The sequence below is a fragment of the Gymnoscopelus braueri genome (genome assembly GCF_963280865.1).
Source record: "Gymnoscopelus braueri genome assembly, chromosome: 11".
NCBI lineage: Eukaryota > Metazoa > Chordata > Actinopteri > Myctophiformes > Myctophidae > Gymnoscopelus > Gymnoscopelus braueri.
The window spans coordinates 47051798-47073241 of record NC_137613.1 but is presented as its reverse complement, the minus strand read 5'-3'; the positions used below and the strand labels follow the sequence as shown (position 1 = coordinate 47073241).

At 41.9% G+C, this 21444-nt stretch overlaps 1 protein-coding gene across 1 annotated transcript in view; it reads right to left on the bottom strand.

Moving 5' to 3' along the window:
- Positions 1-21444, bottom strand: part of tpd52 (tumor protein D52) — a 327212-nt gene that overhangs the window by 4085 nt on the left and 301683 nt on the right. The gene's annotated exons all lie outside the window — the stretch shown is intronic.

Sequence of the window (21444 nt, the reverse complement as noted above, 5' to 3'; positions counted from 1 at the left end):
AGGTCTATCAAAACAAGCCCAAAAGAAGCGACCCCATCATGAGCATCTTGATTAAACCTATATACACCGCGTTGTGAGCTTGTAGATCTGCTATTTTTGAAAGAATCTTGGAGAAAAAAATGACAAATGCGGAATATTTTTACAACACAAATCTGGTACACGGTCCCTGGAACAAAATATGTTCAGTCCGCAGACAAATACATATTAATTTGGGGGTCCTTCCTTTACAAGAAAATGTTTGAGAACCACTGGTTTAAACAACATTAGGAAACAAGGCCAAATAAGCAACTACACTTTAGAAACAAGCCCCAAAAAAAAAAACACACAACTGCAACTACCGTAATATTTACAAACAACTTCACAGAAAAACAAGCCCAAAGTCGCTTATAATAAGCGTACTTGGCAACACTGATCCCGTCTCCAAGGTCACTTATCATTGTATGCCGCCAGAGGGCGCCAGTGGATTGCATATCAATACATCACTTGCATTCAGAATCAGCTTTATTATTGTCACGATCACACCACAGGTGTAAAGAAGTGATTATTTTGTTTGTACATATAGTCAAAATAAAAAAGAAACATAATAGTAATAGCATACATACATGGTGGACTATAACTAGCAGCCGGTGTTGTCCATTATTTGCTGGCCCAAAGGCCAAATGCCAGGGCAGGAAGGCCATCACATAAAACAAAATGTTAGTCCATTGAAAATAATTTAAGGGTTAAGGATGATTTTCAATTTAATATGTAGACTATCTGCAGTGAAATAAATACATTGTGGTATTTACAATCTGATCCATGCTCAGCCCTGCACCAATCAAAGTTACTGGATTGGTTTAAAGATGGGTGTTAAGAATTCATAATCTCAACAAAAGACACTGGTGTCTAAATGTTGACAAGAAAGAGACACTGGTGTCTACATGTTGACAAGAAAGAGACAGAGGAGAAAGTGGTACAGTCAGCTGGGGCATTAAGGCCACTGTGGCCTCAGGGCATGTCATTTTTTGAGGGGCAGAAGGCCAAACTGAGGGGCAACGACAGCCATGTCCTTCGTGGCCTCCCTGAAATTCCTGCCCTGTCTGGGGTGTACTCCAAAGCCAGAGTAGACATTAAAATGACCCCAAACATGTTTTAAAGTGAAATATCCCTTCAAGTTCATCATGTAAATAGATTTGAAGTAATAGTATGGGTATTCTAAAGTAGATGTTTGATGAAGTAATTGTACTCGAATAACTTTGCAAAGACAAGAGAGTAACCTAAAGCCTTTCCATGCCAAGGGCCCAAAAATAGCCATATAGCCCCTTATTGCTAAATGGCTTATGAAAACAGCATAGTGAAAATATCTGATCTACAAGCTCACAGCGCGCCGCAATATGATGCGTTGTGAGCTTGTAGATCGAATGGTTTCACTATTTTGTAGACATTTTTCAACATTTCTGACCATATTGACATGCTCACATTTTTATATAATGACTTTTTTTTTTTTTTCATTTTCCTCTCCTTTCCAATCGGCCCCCACTTTGAAAGCCATGGCCTGCAGTTCTATTATTAGTGACGTAGTTATTATTAACATAATATCCTGTATCATTACATTGTTCATTCTAACTTTGACATACAGTCTAAATGTGTCATTTCTAAATATAATGTGTTATTAATTTGTTGTTGGCATGTGGACATTGTGTGAACGACAGCTCGCCCCCCCAAAAAACGGGTGGAGAAATATTCTCCATATAGTAACCAGCTCACAAATGGCCATATATTGCACAAACTCCCTTTTCAGCTGTTGGTGACCTGTGGCCAGTATTAGTGAGATATTTTTAGTAGCGCTGGAGAACAAAAGTTCTGAGGTCGCCACGCCCGCCTCGTGCCCTAAACTTAGACCCTCGTCCTAACATGAAGCCACCACACAACAACCAGCTGTGGACAATAATGAGGTACATTTACTTGAGTACTGTAGGCTATACTTAAGCATTTTTTTACTTGAGTATTTGTTTCTTCTGGATACTCATGACTTTCACTCCCTATACATTTCAAAGACAAATATTGTACACATATTTTACTTTATGCTCCACTATGGAGTAAAAAGGTAGTGGAAAAGTACTTTTTTCGTTATGGTTATTAAATAACCACAGCGAAACAAATAGGGGAAATAGCAGGTCTACAAGTGGGGGTCATACCTATGTTCCCCGGACCTATGTTCCCCCACTAAGGTTATGGTTAGGGTTAGGTTTAGGTTAGGTCCAAGTGAGCTAGCATATGTGCTATTTTTGAATTAGTATTTGTTTGGCGAACATTTCTAAATTTCAACACAGTAATGGAATTAATATTAAAAGAAAATGTACTTTGTAATTCGTACTTTTATACTTAAGCATTTTTAAAAGCATGTACTTTGGAATAGTACTCCAGTACTTTAACCCAAGTATAAATGTAACTGAGCAACTTATCATAATAATATTTGACCAGGAGTATCTATACTTTTACTCAAGTACCGCGGTGAAGTACTTTGTCCACCGCTGACAACAATACAGCCTGTGTTGTTGGACTTCATATTAACAACAACACAGCCTGCCACGCTTTCACAGAACAGTAGCCTACCACGGAGGCTAAATATAGACACAAACATTTCCTTTCTCTCCTACACCATCAGCACTAGACATACATACTTTTACTTTGACATGCACACATGCACACACAAATGCACAAAAACGATGCTTTTTCAATGGTTGTTTATTTTTTGTACCCCTTTTTCTCCCCAATTTAGTCATTATGCCAATGAATTCCTCCCCACACACATGTGTGTGTTGTCACGGCAGTTGTATACCAGCGGTTTTCAACCCTTTTCATATCAAGGTCCATTATTTATTCGGCATTTGAGCCACGGACCACCATTCGATGAGATTTAGACTCACAGACACAAAACTTAGAATATGTTGTTATCGTTGGATAAGATTTTGTCCACAATTCCATATTGTATTGATGTTGGTACCATAGGAGAGATAACAGGCAAACGTTGATCAAAATAACAATTCTTCTACATTCTCTAATTGTGTAAGACTTATTGTAAATGAAGTAATGCAGATGTTTAACAATAATGTAACTCTTGAGAGCGTAAAATGAATCATTTTACGCTCTCAAGAGTTAAAGATCTATAAGGGTCCATTTGGTTACCAACTCACCATCATTTTGCTAGGGACCACCGGGAACCCCCTCAAGGACCACTGGTTGAGAACCACTGTTGTATACTACTGCCCCTACTACTACCTGCCAGTGAGGAGCCCCCACCGGGAGGATGTAGAGCCTCCCGACCCAACACTCCCTGCTGTGCGGCCCCAGCCCGTGCAGTGACATACAGTAGGCTACATGGTAACCGGAACGGTCAATACAACGACTTAGTCGGACCCTTTTTGAGTTGTGCCAGCCACTCCTACACTTGACCGTGTGTGTGGGTCCGTCCGTCCGTCCGTCCGTCCGTTTGAGCACGGCCTCAACAGCTGCAGCTGATTGCAACACAAGAATGCAACCAGTTACACTAATTCAAAGGCACCACTCTCTTCACACTGGGTGTGATTTTTTTTTCTCTCCGCGGAATGCTCGCCCCCAGCGTGTCGGACCACCCGGCCCGCTTGGTGACTACAGCCCCCTAATATTAAAGCAGAATTTTGGACCACGGTTTTCCTACATTTTCTATGATGTTATGATATCCTAGGATGAATGGCACAGTAGAAAAATGTCATAACTCCATCCCGGGTCCACCACTGCTAAAAACGCGCGCACCTATGGGCTGAGATGTTGTGGAGTAGAAGTAAAAGTATTGGAAATTGGAAATACTAAATACTAAGTAAAGTCAGAGGTGGACAAAGTACTCGACCCCAGTACTTGAGTAAGGGTACCCTTGGTCAAATGTACTCCACTATATGTAAAAGTAGCTCAGTCAAAATGTTACTCAAGTAAGAGTAAAAAAGTCATTGCTTTTAGATATACTTAAGTATTCCAAAGTACATGCTTTGAAAAATGCTTAAAGTACAAGTAAAAGTAGAAGTACATTTCTTAATTTTTTTATCAATTAATTGCTGTAATGTTTTCACAATTAATTTATAGGACCTTGTAACTCTAGTTTCAGAGAAGTAACTCTCCGAAACCACCTGCACTGCATGCACTGATGTGCTTGCTTGTAGAACCACTACGTTATACAAAGCCTGCAGAAACACCTATAAAAACATAGAAATGACTGAGGAACCAGAACTAAATACTTTTACTCCTATACACCCATACAAGATGTAACAAAGAGGCGAGCAGAGGGGGAAGCCACAGACACAGCTAGTGTGAGAGCAGAAGTTCGGCCAATTGCATTTTAGGGAAGAAAACAAAAACAGGCAACCTATAGGCCAAACCGCACCAATGCAACTAGTCGCATCTCCTTGCAACACAACCGTTTTAAGGTCAACCGCACCAATGCAACTCCTAGCAACTGCCATTGTGGATAATGGTTTCAAGTAGTTGCAAGTAGTTCCATGTTGCAAGGAGTTGCATGGCGAATCATTGGTGTGGATGTGGAGTGTGTTTAACACTCCCTCTGGACTTTATATTGTGTGCTCCAGTGGTGGAAGAAGTACTCGATATTTGACTTAAGTAAAAGTAGCAATAACACAATATAAAAATACTCTTGTTACAAATAAAAGGCCTGTATTCAAAATGTTACTTGAGTAAAAGTATAAAAGTGTTGGCATCAACATATACTTAAAGTATCAAAAGTAAAAGTACTGAAATGTTTGAAAATAGCAGATCTACAAGCTCACAATGCGTCACAACGCGTCGCATCGCGGCGCGTTGTGAGCTTGTAGATCTGCTATTTTTAAATAGCATATAGCCCTAGCATAGGGCTAAAGTGGTTAAAGTATGTTTTATAATATAATAATTTATATCTGCGAAGTCAGTAAGTAAAGTAAAGTTTTCAAATACTTGTAGTGGAGTAAAAGTACAATATGTTCCTCATAGATGTCGTGGAGTAAAAGTACAATATGTTCCTCATAGATGTCGTGGAGTAAAAGTAAAAGTATTGAAATTTGGAAATACAGTAAAGTGAAAGTACCTCAAAATTGTACTTAAGTACAGTACTTGAGTAAATGTACTTAGTTACTTTACACCACTGTTTAACACTCTGTCTGGACTTCATATTGTGTGCTCCATTGCACACAATCAGCGAGCGAGGGCCGTGCTATACAGTAGTATTGTCCTGGATCCAGACTGCGGCAAAGGAGAGAGAGGGGCCCTCTGGAAACAATGCACCGGCAAACCCTCTGGAGGGCCCCGCCGACCCCTAAGAGAAGCGGGTCAAGGCTAACGCTTGACCACTCACTGGTCTAAAAATATTCCGCCTTGCTGAATCACTCATTCACCGGCCGTGTAATGGAGCACAGGCAGGAAACCCATTTATTAACCCATTCAGACCGGGAACGCATACTGTGTAACCGCTTTATCCATATGTTATACTTTAGCTCTCTCTTCAAAAATAGCAGATCTACAAGCTCATAGCGCTATGAGCTTGTATCTGTAACATTTTGTGCAAATATTTGAATATATATATATTTATATTATATTGTATTATATATTGCTTCTGGTGGTCCCTGGAACAACATATTTTGAAATGGGGGTCCGTGGTCAAATACATATAATTTTGGGGGTCCTTGACATGAAAAAGTTTGAGAACCACTGATATAGAAACATACGTTTTTCAAAAAACTGTTAGGATTTAGAAGACATTTGTAGAATCCCCAGAAGCAAAGATTTGAGTTGCAAATATTTATATTCAAAGATTTGCACAAACGTTCACGATTTTTCCAAAATAGCAGATCTACAAGCTCGTAGCGCGGCACTCGGTGCCGCGCTACGAGCTTGTAGATCTGCTATTTTGGAATAGCCAAAGGAATCTAAAAATGACACCCATTCTTTCCCGTTCTAAATGTGTTAACTCAAGGTCTTTTTTTCTCTCCACGCTCCCATTTAGCGCCGCCGAGGGTGCGGCTATTGTCCCCGGGACTTTTTTTTTTGGTCTTGGCTCTTGCCCACCCATCAAAGGGACGAAATAAATAACTTGTGACGTGGTGTTTGACTTCCGTTTTTGTAAAATAATGGATCGGTTTCCAAAAGGGCGTTGGTTTGGTTTGGGGGTGTTGGGTTTGTCCTGAGGCCTCTCTCAAGGCTCGTGTGTGTGTGTGTGTGTGTGTGTGTGTGTGTGTGTGTGTGTGTGTGTGTGTGTGTGTGTGTGTGTGTGTGTGTGTGTGTGTGTGTGTGTCCGTGTGTCCGTGTGTCCGTGTGTGTGTGTGTGTGTGTGTGTGTGTGTGTGTGTGTGTGTGTGTGTGTGTGTGTGTGTGTGTGTGCGTGCGTGCGTGCGTGCGTGCGTGCGTGCGTGCGTGCGTGCGTGCGTGCGTGCGTGCGTGCGTGCGTGCGTGCGTGCGTGCGTGCGTGCGTGCGTGTTTGCCCTTCGCGCATCCCAAGAACCGTTCTGCTGATCGACTTCAATCTCGGGGGGTGTATCGCTGAGGACCCAAGGGAGTCCGGTGCCCGATGTCCAAAAAATATCTATAAATCCCCCCATATGTGGAGACACCTGGTGTCATCAATATGATGTCACATAGCTTGAACTCCATATTTGGCCATGGCTGACACGGAACTGCATATTTGGCATGGCTGACGTCATTGCGATATGACGTCACATGGCCTCCAAGTACTACAGTATGCTAATAGTAACTGCACTTTGACGCGTTATTATGGATCCCACCCCAGCTCTAGGCAAAACCCACTGTGATTGGCCAGTAGTCACTGTGATTGACAGATCTTGTTTTTGCAACTATGCCTAAACCTAACCCTAACCCTAACCTCAGTAAAACTATGCTTGCCAAGGAGCCAATCAGACAAGGAGGGTCTATCCTATAACGTTTCGGTGGGATTCATAATCACGGTGAATATGTTCCCAATAGGCATCAACGTAGTGGGTATAAAAGAGCCCATACACTTTAACCACTTAAGCCGTATACTGTACATCATACACAAATGGCAAAAATAGCTAGTATGTTGTGAGCTTGTAGACCGAGTATTTTAACTATTTTTTGAAAACTGGAGAACTCCATTATGTGCATTTGACACGGGCTATCTGTGCATTGGCCCTCACACCTACGTTGCACCGCCAGGGGCGATTGGGTATAAGATTATTATTATTATTATCATTGCAGTCATTTAGCAGACGCTTTTATCCAAAGCGACTTACAATAAGATTATTATATATATATTTTTTCATGAATAGTGGCCTAATGCAGGTGCAAGACCATTGTGTTTGTATTTTGTTATAGGTATAGTGCATAGTTTTCTATGCATTTCGTGGGTTTTGGGGGGTTTGACCCCCCCCCAAAAAAATTCTGTCGCATTTTTTAATCTCTTGGAGTTGGCAACCCTAACCTTATTACTGAACTGTCGCCACTGCGCAACGCCGATCCACAGGGCCCCTGGGGCTCCTTCAGTTGTGTCTGACATCAGTGCATGTTGAAAATCTCCACGGTGTCTGCTGTGTCTGAAATCAGTGCATGTTGGAAATCAAATCTCCATATTATGTGCGTTTGGTTTTGTGTCCGACATCAATGCGTGTTGATTAATTTTGCTATAGCGATTCAAAAAGTCAACATTTTGAAAATGTTAATAGGCTGTAGATAATTGGGTTATTTGGGATTACTTGTGAGCATGTTTGCCAGAGAAGAGATTCATGTGCTTACTGCTGTACTATTCTGTCTGTATACCAGGCCTGCCAACATTTGACTGTGAGAATCAAGGAGATTGGAGAGGGTGAACCGGCGAACCGGCTGGCAGCGGTTCCGGTAAGAAACACAAAGGCGACTCTTTGTGTCTCCTACCGGAACCGCTGCCAGTCATGAAATTATTGGCTTAGGAATGCGACAAAAACAAAAAAATACTATGAATTCGAGTCTCCATGGGGTGACTAATGATAGAAAAAAAAGTAACATTTTGGGTGAACTATCCCTTTAACAGTCCCTGCAACGAGGCTGGCGGCCTGCGGACTACATATCCCAAGAATCATAGTCTGTCCCTCCTCCTCCTCCTCCTTATTGGCCCGCCTCCCCCCAGCTTTCTTGTGTGTATGTGTATGTGTGTATGCCGGGGTTCAGGTTGAGAGAGAGAGAGAGAGGGAGAGAGAGACGGGAGCATAGCTCCACAGACACACACACTCCTACCATGCCCACAAACACACAGCCTGCTCTAGTGTTTATGTAGCCTCTCCAGTCTCCACTCTCTGCATAGATCACTCTAGTTTTTTCATGATCGCACTATTAGAGCCTTTACGTTCCAAGGATTTAAAACGCGCTTCTTCTCTTCTTGTTGTGGCAGATCGGACCACTTTCATTCTTGCCTTAGTATACCCAGTGAAGGCTGCTGGCTGGCTGTGGGGGGGATACACACTCACACAACACATCACAACACACAGCACTGTTGTCTGGTAAGTGCACTTCTCTCTCCATATCTAATACTAAGCATACTAACTAATCTACGATGATGCTTAAAAGTTACATTATGCGACCGCGTTGCTCTGGTTGATTTCGCCCGTATTGGCGTCTGTGCGCAATGCGCATGCATGTATACGGATCGGATAGATGGATCGGATGGAAGCGTTGTGTGTGAAACTTACTAGATCTCTCTAGTAGGGGGTCTAGATCTTTGGTAGGGGGATCTTGTGGTGTAGATCTCTTTAGTAGGGGGTCTTGTTGTGGTAGATAGGGGGTCTTGTGTTGCTAGATTTCTTTAGAAGGGGGTCTTGTGGTGTAGATCTCTTTAGTAGGGGGGTTTGTGTTGCTAGATCTCTTTAGTAAGGGGTCTTGTGGTGTAGATCTCTTTAGTAGGGGGTCTTGTGTTACTAGATCTCTTTAGTAAGGGGTCTTGTGGTATAAATCTCTTTAGTAGAGGGTCTTGTGTAGCTAGATCTCTTTTAGTAAGGGGTCTTGTTGTGGTGTGTTGAATTCTGCAGTGTGAAGGGGAGAGAGGGACCACAGTGTCAGTGGATCCGCCGCAGAATAAGAACGAGATGCTTTGACTTGTTGCCTTGCCAGGAGGAGATCGTGCTTATTGCTCAGTACGATCCTCAGTGTTACATTTAACTCTTGAGAGCGTACACATGGAACCAAGCGAACCCGTAAGAGTTACGAGCCTGTAAGGGGTACAGTTTGGTTCGACATTCTTGGAGGCACCAATGGAAGAATGAATACTCTGAATAGGCTATATAGTGTGTTGAGAGGATTGAATGCCCCAAGCTTCCACATTTCAGCAGATCGAGGAACGAAGTTTGATGCTGTGTGGCCTATTATATAGATCTGCCACTCCCCCGAAATGCTCCAAATAAGAAAGCCCCTGTGCGGTTGTAATGACATTGTAATAACGTTGTAATAACGTTGTAATAACGTTGTACGGCTGCCATAGGGCCAATCGATCGATCTAATTCTGATTATGTATTAGGCTACTGAAGCAGAGTAATACACAAAGTTAGTAGGCATTTGAAAACTCATATGCAATAAGGAATAGGCCAATTGTTGTCTGTAAAAAATGTGATAGGCTATACAGTAGCCTACATACAGTGTGTGAATGTGAAATAGGCTACCTTTAATGGAATATAAACATTGTGTTTATGTTTAGAAGCATGTCTTTGTAAACATTTGACACGTGTTCTGACTTGGGATGCAAATCTCCCATAGGGGAGAGGAGGGAACATAGGCAGCCAGGGCTCTCTCTGTCTGTCTGTCTGTGTCTGTGTCTGTGTCTGTGTCTGTGTCTGTGTCTGTGTCTGTGTCTGTGTCTCTGTCTGTGTCTCTGTCTGTGTCTCTCTCTCTGTCTCTGTCTCTCTCTCTCCATATGTTTACACATTCCCAAAGCAAAGTGTCTAGTGTCAAATAAACACAATCCAAATTAAAAGGCAATGAAGAATTGTGTAAACAGAGCTGTGTGTCACAGTGCAACTAAGAAGAGCTAGCTTTACAAAACCATAAGAATTTTGCACACACACACACACACACACACTCTCACACACACACACACACACACACACACACACACACACACACACACACACACACACACACACACACACACACACACACACACACACACACACACACACACACACACACACACACTTCATATAGGGCGTCCCTTGTCCAAAATGACAAATCTTTTAGGCAAGCGAAGCTTCACACAAACAGCAGTGTCTATTAGGCTGTCCGTGGTGGACAGTAACTAAGTACATTTACCCGAGTACTGTACTTTTTCTGAGTTTTTTTTGCAAGCTGATGACTTTCACTCTGCTAAATTTCATATAGAAATATTGTACTTTTGACTCCACTACATTTCTAGGAAGGGACTCTTGGGACCAAAACGTACAAAAATATATTATAAATCAACCACTAAAGCCTCTGGCGTTGAGAGCTTGTAGATCTTTCTGGAATTTCTGGAAATTTGTGAAAATGTCCTTAGTCATTTGCACTTTCTGAATACTTGAGTATTTACTCGAGTACATCACCTGTTGGGTGGAAACCTCACTACGTCCAAAACCTGTTACTTTTCAGGATTCGAATTCAAACGCATCAAAAGCAGCAGATCTACAAGCTCAAAACGCGCCGAACGGCACGTTTTGAGCTTGTAGATCTGCTACTTTTGATGCTTCTGTGCGACGCTGTATAATGAACAAGTAGGGCGTTAAAATATGGAGATGAGAGGTTTATTCTGCCCGACGATACACTTTGTCCACGCGGCTGTTGGCAATAATCACGCACAGAGGCAGCAGATTGGGGTCAGACTGTATATACAGTACTGTACTGTATATGTTCACATATATATGCGTTAACACACATATTGTCTTCATTCACTCTGACAAGTTGGAGGGGCTTTCTGCTCCGCGGCTGGCAGCTGTGGCACACACATACGCGCACACGCACACACACACACACACACACACACACACACACACACACACACACACACACACACACACACACACACACACACACACACACACACACACACACACACACACACACACACACACACACACACACACACACACACACACACATGCGCGCGCACACACACACACACACACACATACACATACACATACACATACACATACACATACACACGCGTGGACAAACACATACTGTGTAGGCTGTCTTGTCATGTGAATGCTGCAGGCTATACAAATGCTAGAATACAACTGCAATCCCTCTCTCTCTATCTTTCTCTCTCTCTCTCTCTCTCTCTCTCTCTCTGTGTCTCCGTCTCTTTCTCTCTCTCTAGCTGTCTCTCTCTCTCTCTCTCTCCCCCCCCCACACACACTCTGTTTTCCTTGCCCTCAAGCAGAGGTCATGGCAAATACAAGTTTCTTATTTACTCACCTGTCCGTTTTACATCAGGTTCTCAAAACATTGTCATGTCAGGGGGTCCAGGGACCCCTCACTGACTGCACAGTATGAACTAGAAAAGTTCTCATTCAAGGGAAAATGTATTGTGCCGACAGCTCACTAATTCTCTTGTGCTTTTATTTAGAAAAACCCGGGTGGTATTTTGAAAACCCATATCTGGAGCTTTTATTTGAGAAAAAACTATGTCTGAGGCTTTTATTGTGAAAACAAAACATGACAAGGCATAACCATTTTTTTTTAAAAGAGAGAAATATTCACAATTCTTCACAAATATTCAAAAAGAGCATATTCGCAAGCTTGTCACGAGCTTGCAGATCTGCTATTTCCGCCGCGCGACACCGTCGCCGCGCAAAGTAAAAAGTAGGGCTCAAGTGGTACACAACACTGTGTCTGTGAATGCTTCTGCCAAAAGAAACCCCCGGCGCACACACACACACACACACACACACACACACACACACACACACACACACACACACACACACACACACACACACACACACACACACACACACACACACACACTGTTCTTGACGGGCCCGTTGGCAAGGCCCGTGTCCCCTGCAGCACAGAAGACGTTGGCTGTGGACCGACCTGACAAAGTGCACTTTGTTTGTTTGGGGCCACAGACGCATCAGCTGGCGGGGACAGCTTCCCTCTGCGCTCTCTGTTAGTCCGACGTACCACAGAAAACCTCTTATCTCCTTATTTCTAACTTTTTTGTGTTTTTTAACAGCCCTACTTTCAGTGGTTTTCAACACTTCTCATGTCAAGGTCCGTTATTTATTCGGCATTTGAGCCACGGAACCACCGTTTGATGAGATTTAGCCTCTCAGACCCAAGACTTCAGAATATTTTGTTGTCGTTGGATAAGATTTTGTCCATAATTCCATGCTGTATTGATGTTGGTACCAATAGGAGAGATAAACAGGCAAACGTTGATCAAAAATAACTCTAAATATAATTCTTTAATTAAGTAATGCATATGTTTAACAATAATTTAACTCTTGAGAGCGTAAAATGAAACCAAATGGTTTCATTTTACGCTCTCAAGAGTTAAAGATCTATAAGGCTCTGTTTGGTTACCAACTGTCCATCATTTAGCTGGGGACGACCTGGAACTCCCTCAAGGACCACTGGTGGTCCCCGGACCACTGGTTGAGAACCACTTGAGCCCTACTTGATCACATACTACAGCGTCGCACAAAAGCGTCAAAAGCAGCAGATCCACAAGCTCGAAACACGACGCGAAGCAACGCGTTTTGAGCTTGTAGATCTGCTCCTTTTGCTATTTTTGAATTTGAATCCTGGAAAAGTAACAGTTTTGGACATATGAGGTGTCCACCCGACAGAGACGATAGGGATGTTGCGTTGGCCTAATGCACTTTCACGTCCTAGTTTGTGTGTGTGTGTGGGCAACTTCCTAAATCGCAACCCAATGGTGCCGGTCATGTTGGATTCTCATTTATCCAATAAAGTCATATATTTTGTATGTATGACATGATGGATGAATAGGATTCCAAATGCACACATTCTTAGTTTTTTCCTTTTAAGCTCTCTGCTTTTTTTGAGACATTTGTTTTAAATGTTCCACTCTGTTAGTTCACTTTGTTTTCACATTGTACGTTTTTATTTTGGTCATCAGTTCACTATGCAAACGTATAAATATACTCCATTTGCATTAAACAATAACAACAATAATCAAAAAAAAAAACAGAAGAAAAAAATAATACAGAAAAACAATGGTTTTTGCTTCATTATCCAGAATATATTTATATAATAACAGTGCATGATCACATACATGTTGACACAGTTGACAGCTGTCAGGCTTTACTTATAACATCTTGTGGTTGCCATGTTAATAGATGTAATGGGGCCGTTCTAATCATTGTCAGGGACTGGCTGATGATGAAGGCAGTGAAGATCATTTGAACTCCAGCTGCTCCGCCGTTTGAGCTTGAGGATGGATCCTCACAGCTGTGTGTGTGTGTGTGTGTGTGTGTGTGTGTGTGTGTGTGTGTGTGTGTGTGTGTGTGTGTGTGTGTGTGTGTGTGTGTGTGTGTGTGTGTGTGTGTGTGTGTGTGTGTGTGTGTGTGTGTGTGTGTGTGTGTGTGTGTGTGTGTGTGTGTGTGTGTGTGTGTGTGTGTGTGTGTGTGTGTGTGCGTGCGCATGTTCATCAAATGGCATAACCTTTCCGTCCGTCTGAAATGTTTTCATCAGTAGTGGAAAAAGTACTCAAATATTTTACTTAAGTAAAAGTGTCAATAGAAGTAGCAGTACTTTGTTACAAGTAAAAGTCAGGAATTCAAAATTTACTTTACAAAATTGGTATCAAAATGTACTGAAAGTACCAAAAGTAACAGTACTATAATGTTTGAAAATAGCAGATCTACAAGCTCACAACGCGTCGCGATGTGACACGTTGTGAGCTTGTAGATCGGCTATTTTCAAATAGCTTAGGTTTAAAATAGGGCTACTAAGTGGTTAATGTGGTATGTTTTATAATGTCATAATTTATATCTGCAAAGTAACTAGTAACTAAAGTTTTCAAATAATTGTAGTGGAGTAAAAGCACAATATTTGCCTCTGAGATGTAGTGGAGTAGAAGTAAAAGTATAGACAGTTGGAAATACTCCAGTAAAGTAAAAGTACCTAAACATTGTACTTAAGTACAGTACTTGAGTAAATATACTTAGTTACTTTACAACACTGGTTTTCATAATGCATTTGACTTATTTTGGTGTTAAATGTTGTGATGCGACCACAGTAGAGAATCTTGAGTTAGTTTGTTGTCATAATTGCATGAATGAAACACAGAACTGGTCTGTTGTTGTCATGCTGTCTGATTGGTGGAAACGTATCCTGTCAGCCAATGGGCCAACATGCAGAAAGCTGCAGCCTGCTGCTGATAAACATAATACCTGCTGTAACGCCCGGGATTCAAACCCTCATCTCCTCCCACGTGGGTATAACCTATAGCACCTACCGCTCATCCAAAGGAGAGGGAGCCCTCTTTGCCAGGGGGAGATATTAGTCACTTTGTGCCGCGCTGCGAGCTTGTACATCTGCTATTTTAGATTTTTTTTAAAAGATCTTGAAAGTGTGGGAAATACTGATTTAGAAGGCATTTGTACAATCGGCCTCAGGCCTTAAAGGGGTATACCACTCATTTTCAACATTGAACTATGTCTTTAATACACCTTAGAACTGTTGTGTGGAAATAAGAAAAAAGTCCCCCCCCCCTTCTATGTTGCTTAGAACTGGATAATTGATTGAGGTCATGTGATCAGTGACATACGCAAGGTGTACTTTTGGCTCCGCCCCCTCAGCCAAAAGTACACCTTGCGTATGTCACCGATCATCCGACATAGTTCAATGTTGAAAATGAGGGGTATTATTCCCCTTTAATGGGTTAAAGTACAGCAGTAATACAGGGTTAAAATGCCAAATGTATGAGACACAAAAAAAATCCAAAGGCTTGTTTCCATTGTGGTCCATTAAACATTCAACACTCAAAACAAACTGGGCAAACAACAGTGCAACAAACAACGACACAAAACATTACATATAAAAATATACAGTTTAAAACAATTCATGATAATAACATAAGAAGGAGGTGGGCGGGGTCATCATGTCCCTATTGGCCACTAATCAGAGTCATAACCACTTTGTAACAGCAACCTCCACTGCTCGATGGTGGCATGAATTATGGATTGTGGTTAACAGGAATGTGTTTGTTTTTGCCATTTGTTTTCCAAGTGTATGTGCAAAAATAATATCCTCTGCGTTTTACCCATTCTATTAGGAGCCGTGGGCAGTGTCACCTCCAGCTCAAAGCCCCAATGCCTTGCTCGAAGGCACTGGAGGGACTATGGGCCCTATCTTACCCCTTATGCCTAAACTTCTTATGCATGTTTTATTATTTTGAAAAAACATTTGAAAATACTTCAAATAGCCGATCTACAAGCTCACAAGGTGTCGATGTAGATCGGCTATTCTTTACTATTTTAAAATGTTTTTCAAAATAGTAAAAAATCCCCCAAAAAAGTTTGTTTAGATACTGTAGGATCTGTAGGGCCCTATGTCCCTATATGAACGGCTTTGTTCCGATCTAGGATTCATCACAGGGACTTATGTAGCAGCTGTCCCCACGTTATGTTACACCCAACAACTCTGATAGCCATGACCGTGTGAATAAAGACCTTCTCCCAGGTCCTTATATGAGACCCCAAGCTTTAAACCAGCCCAGGGCTGCAGCAGTTAATCGACCTAATCGATATATATTATATAAACATGTGATAATTGATCAAATGTAATGACATAATCAATTAATCCATCCCTATGTTTATATCATATTTATGATTATATATCAGATTTCATAAATAGTGAAAATAGCAGATAGTGATGGATAGTATTGAAAATAGCAGATAGTGATGGATAGTATTGAAAATAGCAGATAGTGATGGATAGTATTGAAAATAGCAGATCTAAATCGCTGTGAGATTTTAGATCTGCTATTTTCACTAAATGTGCCCGCAACCGTTGCTTAATGAAGTATAAAATAACGCTTAAGTGGTTTATCGATTTGTTGATATATTAAAAAAAAAAATCTTTTAAATGCGCTTCTCATCGATTAATCTCAAAGTAATCGGTAGAATAATTGCTAAGAAAATAATTGATTGTGGCAGCCCTCAATCACCCTGAAATGATCTGTTAATAATTGGAGCAATAGCTTCACCTCTGGCGTCTCAGGTAGACATCACTCATCCTTGACTGCATGAATAAGCATGTCAGCAATAAGCAGCTCAACCTTGAAACACAAGCACCATGGGAAAAAATGCAGTTATCATTCCAGTTTTCATGTTACCTAAAAATAATTCAAAATCTAATCTTGTTCAGAGCTGTCACGATTACAAATTTAATTTGACGATTAATTGTCATTCACATAATTTAATTGTGTGTCTGTCATTGAACATTGGAACATATGGATACAAATTTATCTTTTAAGTTTGCCTTTTAGGCTTCATAATCAAAAATTGCACATAATATGTCAAACTTGAATATACAGGAGGCACGGTGGCGCAGTCGGTAGCGCTGTCGCCTCACAGCTAGAAGGTCCTGGGTTCGATTCCCGCCGGGGACGCTTTGGGCGCTGGGGGCGTGTCTTCTCCTCCGCGTCATCAGCGCCCATACCCTAGGTGGGGTTGGCGAAAGGGCCTACTGTACTCTGTGTGGAGTTTGCATGTTCTCCCCGTGTCTCCTAGGGTAGTTAATACCCTCACAAAAACATGTAGTAATCCTGGTCACTATACCGCCTCCCCCATGACAGCCGGGGCGCCTGATGGAGGGGAAGGGAACTGGTTGGAATAACGTGTTCCTTCCACGCGTCCAACCAGGGAAACTCCCCCCTGTCAGGTGACAAGAAGGTCAGTTGGCTCTCATGCATTGAAGGAAGCATGAGCTCGGCCCTGGCCTCCCTACTGTGGGGGACTGGTGTAGCGCTGGTGTAGGGCTGGTATAGCGCCCAGGATCACTTAGGAAATTGGCACCGGGTGAAAAAAATGGGTTACAAAAATCGCGGGATAAAAAAAAAAAAAAAAAAAAAAACTTGAATATACAGAGAAATTATTTACATTATTATTTAATAATTTTATACATGAAAAAATAGCAGAAATAGCTGCTCTACAAGCGATCTATAGCTGATCTTACAACGTGTCGCGTTGTAAGCTTGTAGATCAGCTATTTTTAGTATTTGAAAATGTGTGAACATTTTTCAACATGGAAACGATTATGACGATTATGCAAAAATAATTGCGATTATCTAAAATAATTGCGATTAGACGATGATGTAATAATCGTGACAGGCCTAGTCTCATACTTGTTGGAAACCGTGTGTGTCAAAAAAAAAAACCTATGTTACTTTTCAGGAAATGGGGGGAAAAAAACAACCTGTGTTCCCATGCATCCAATGTAGTGCGGCCGTAGATTAATGGGTAGAGAGGCCATCTGGGGAAAAGAAGGTCCTCGGTTCGCGTCCCAGTCTCGGGGTCTGTGTGTCTGTGTGTCCCTGAGCAATTCACTTATCCCCCTAACTGCTCCCCGAGGCGCTGCCCCGTGGCGCCCACTGCTCCTGGTACTTAGTAGGATGGGTTCAATGCAGAGAACACCTTTTTACAGTTTGTGAAACTATACAGTGAAAAATACCTCAAAGGACTGGGGACCAAATGATATAGACCATTTTTTCTTTTTGAAATCCTAACAGTTTTTTGAAAAAAAAAAAAAAAAAAAAAGATCACGATTTTTCAAAAATAGCAGATCTACAAGTTCATAGCGCGGCACTCGGTGCCGCGCTATGAACTTGTATATCTGCTATTTTTGAATAGCCAAAGAAATCTTAAGTGACACAGATGCGTTCCAGGTCTTAATGGGTTAATAGTTATTATTTAGTCGCACGCGCTTGTTAATACTTTTCACTGGTTAAATATTTATATGACCCACAGGGATACCCACAACCCACCTCCAACCTGGTCTCTCTATGCCATTATATGCAAACATTTTCCAAATACACTTGATTTGATTTATTAGACGTAATAATTACTTGCTAAATGCTTCTCACGGAAACGTCAAGGATAAAATGCCAATGGAACACTGGAACAAGGAAACTTGAGAGACAAAAAATATATGTAGGCCAACATGATGAGTGATTAATGAAGGGCATGCCAGGATTTTAATTGCAGTGTCACAATAGTTGAATGCAAAGCTAAGGCACCTAACTTTGATCGGAGGTGAGCTAACTTTTAAGTTGGAGAAGGACCCAGGCTGTGTGGATGGAGGGTTTCCATGGATTAGGATTGTGGAGTGTTATTATAGTTGTTATTGTTGTTAGTGGACACTTTGAAACACTTTATCTCAACTAACGACAACCATCTTTACTTGTCCAGGTCAGTTAAAAATATTAAATACGGAGACGCAAGGTTTCTTCCTGATTTATATCATAGTTTACATGTCAAACCTCAATGCTAGCATGATGACTCAGTGGGTTTTGACTTCTCTTATCAGAGATCCTCTTTGGTTTGTTAGAGTTTCCTTATCAAATGGTGGATTACATCTAATGTTGTAACAGATCTAGTCCAGTGGATCACCCTCAAGTGCAGTGGTTGTCAAAGTGGGGTCCGGGGACCGCCAGGTGGGCCTTGAGGGGGCGGTCCCTTGGGTCCCCAGCAGGGCCGCAGGAAGGGTAGTGCGAACGGTGCGGTCGCACAGGGCCCCGCGCTTGGGGGAGCCCCGCAAAAGTGAACAGATTCACGTTTAGTAAGAGTTATACCGAGAAATAACCGCAAATAACCACCAAAAACTCTGAAATATCCGCCCGCGCGCGCGCGCGGAATGGGGGCGCGCGCTGCGAGCGCGACTTCGCACAGGGCCCCGCATTTCTCCCAGACGGCTCTGGTCCCCAGCTAAATGATTGATTGATTAGGTTAGGTGCCAAATGGACCCTTAAAGGGATGAGATGAAAAATCGTATCAAATGAGGCTCCGTGGACAAATGCATATCAAAATAGATGTCCTTGAATTTAACACAAAAAAGCTTTAAAAACCTACGCACTAGTACAGCAGTGGTACTGTACCTCTAGGATGTAAATCCATAGCATTGTGTGGTAATGAGTTTGCATAAGGTCATTTCTATAACACTTAACTAACACATGCCGTGCCACATTCTTCCTGGGCAGTAGGCTGCAAAATACTAACTTCTCCTAAATGTAACCGTTTACATGTAAAATTCACAGTAAACGCAGTGATGTTATTGCTGCAGGGTGTGACTGGATAGAGATAATGTGCTGTGACAGCAGTGAGCTTCAGCATAGGGTGTCGTGATGCGGTTTAGCAGACTACACCCTGTTCACACTCACTTAAACCAGTGTTGCCCTGTCTGCTTATTTTAAGCGACTTTGGGCTTTGTTGTTCTGGAAAGTCGCTTGTAAATATTGGTGGATGTAGTTTTTCTTTTGGGGGGGGGGTCCTTGTTTCTAAAGTGCTTATTTGGGATTCCTTCCTAATGTTGTTTAAACCAGTGCTTCTCAAAATGTTCATGTCAAGGACTCCCAAATTAATATGTATTTGTCCCTCCATACAAGATTTGTGTTGTTAAAATGTTTGAAAAAATATTCCACTTTTTTTTTTTTCAAGAGGTGTTTTGAAAATAGCAGATCTACAAGCTCACAACACGTCATGATGGGACACGTTGGGAACTTGTGAGCTTGTAGATCAGCTTTTTTTCTAATAACTGATGTATACAGTACGTTTAAATTGCTTATGTGGCCTATAGTCGCTTCTTTTGGCTTATTTTCGTAGACCTGGTTGTTCGTTTCTCTCGCACAATCTTAGAACACTGACTTAAACCCTATCCAAGCAAGAGTCACCGTTGTCGTCATTAGTGAGGCAAAACAAAAGTATGTTAAAGGTAGTGGAAGCATACATTTTATGTGTGTAATAAAGTGTAATGAACAATGTCTTGGTTTGACATGTGTGTCACCTCACCTGTGCTGGGGACACTCTGCTCACAGTGCTCAGGGACTCAGACTGTGGAATGAGAGCAGTGGCAGTGAATGTCAATGCACTGGTTGAAGAGAAAATGTCATCACTTTGAACTAAGCAGAGATCCTTTACCCTAGACAATAGGCAGAAATGCGGTGAAAATAGTCGGTCTACATCCGGGGTTGGGCAACTTCGACGATGGAAAGGGCCACTATATTTCCACACTCACTCCAGAGGGCCACATTGCATATACTGTCGGGCAGACACCTCTTATCTCCGTATTTTAACTTTTTTTGTAAATTAATGCCGTACTTCGCCATTCTATGTCACACAAAAGTAGCAAAAATAGCCAATCTACAAGCTCAAAACGCCTCGCACTGCGACGCGTTTTGAGCTTGTAGATCGACTATTTTTGCTACTTTTGAATTGGAATCTTGTTTTTTTTTTGTGCTATTTTTGAATTAGAACCCTGAAAAGTTAAAATTGTATTTAATTTCAAATGCATTTAGTTATACGTATGTTAACTTTATGAACTTAAATACAAATACATTGGACATAAAAAAGACAATAGAAATCTAATACTAGTCATTAAGCTACAATAATATAGACTGAAGTAATTAAAGCGGGTCATATTTGCATGTTTGGAATTGTAACAGCTGAAATCAATAATGTTTCAGTATTCTGATATTAACCTGCGGGCCGCATTAAGTGAAGTTGGGGGGCGCATGTGGCCCCCGGGCCGCCAGTTGCCCATGTGTGGTCTACATGCTCACAAGGCGGCGTGAGCTTGTAGATATGCTATTTTCAGCTAAGACAAAAGATTTGGTGTAGAGGAGAAAAAGGGACAAAGAATAGACCCCTGGGGGACACCAGTCAACAAAGTATAGGGTTTAAGAGGGCAAAGAAAGACATCTACAAGTGATTGCAAAGAATATAATAGTTGAGGCATTGAAACAAAAAATAAATGAACAAAAATATATACGCATTCACATTTTTCTGTATCTGTCGTGGACAGTATGGCAAGACTGACAAATGACAAGAGCTGTAAGGCGCATTCATCCTGCAGCGTTGCGTGGGCATGTGCTTGCCAGTCTACCCCTACCTCAAATATTCATGATATTAACACGCACACTCCGTGGAAATAACCAACTAATATGGCGGGGGCGAAACTTCACACGTTCTAAATTTGGCTTGTTGTTTGACTGTTTGACGGCGTCAGAGAAGTGGGAAATGTTTAACCGCAAACGCCTACTGTACCACAGCAAGCCACCCCGCCCCCACGGCTGACTTGCACCGTCAGCGAACCCACCCTCCATAAGCTCCCTGGCATCTGTGGTTAAAGGCTTGCTTCACACATCACGGTGCTGCCATGCCAACTCTTGCACGATACAAGCATCCATCTGGGCCTTCCATGTAGGGCTGCCAAATGTCAACTGTCC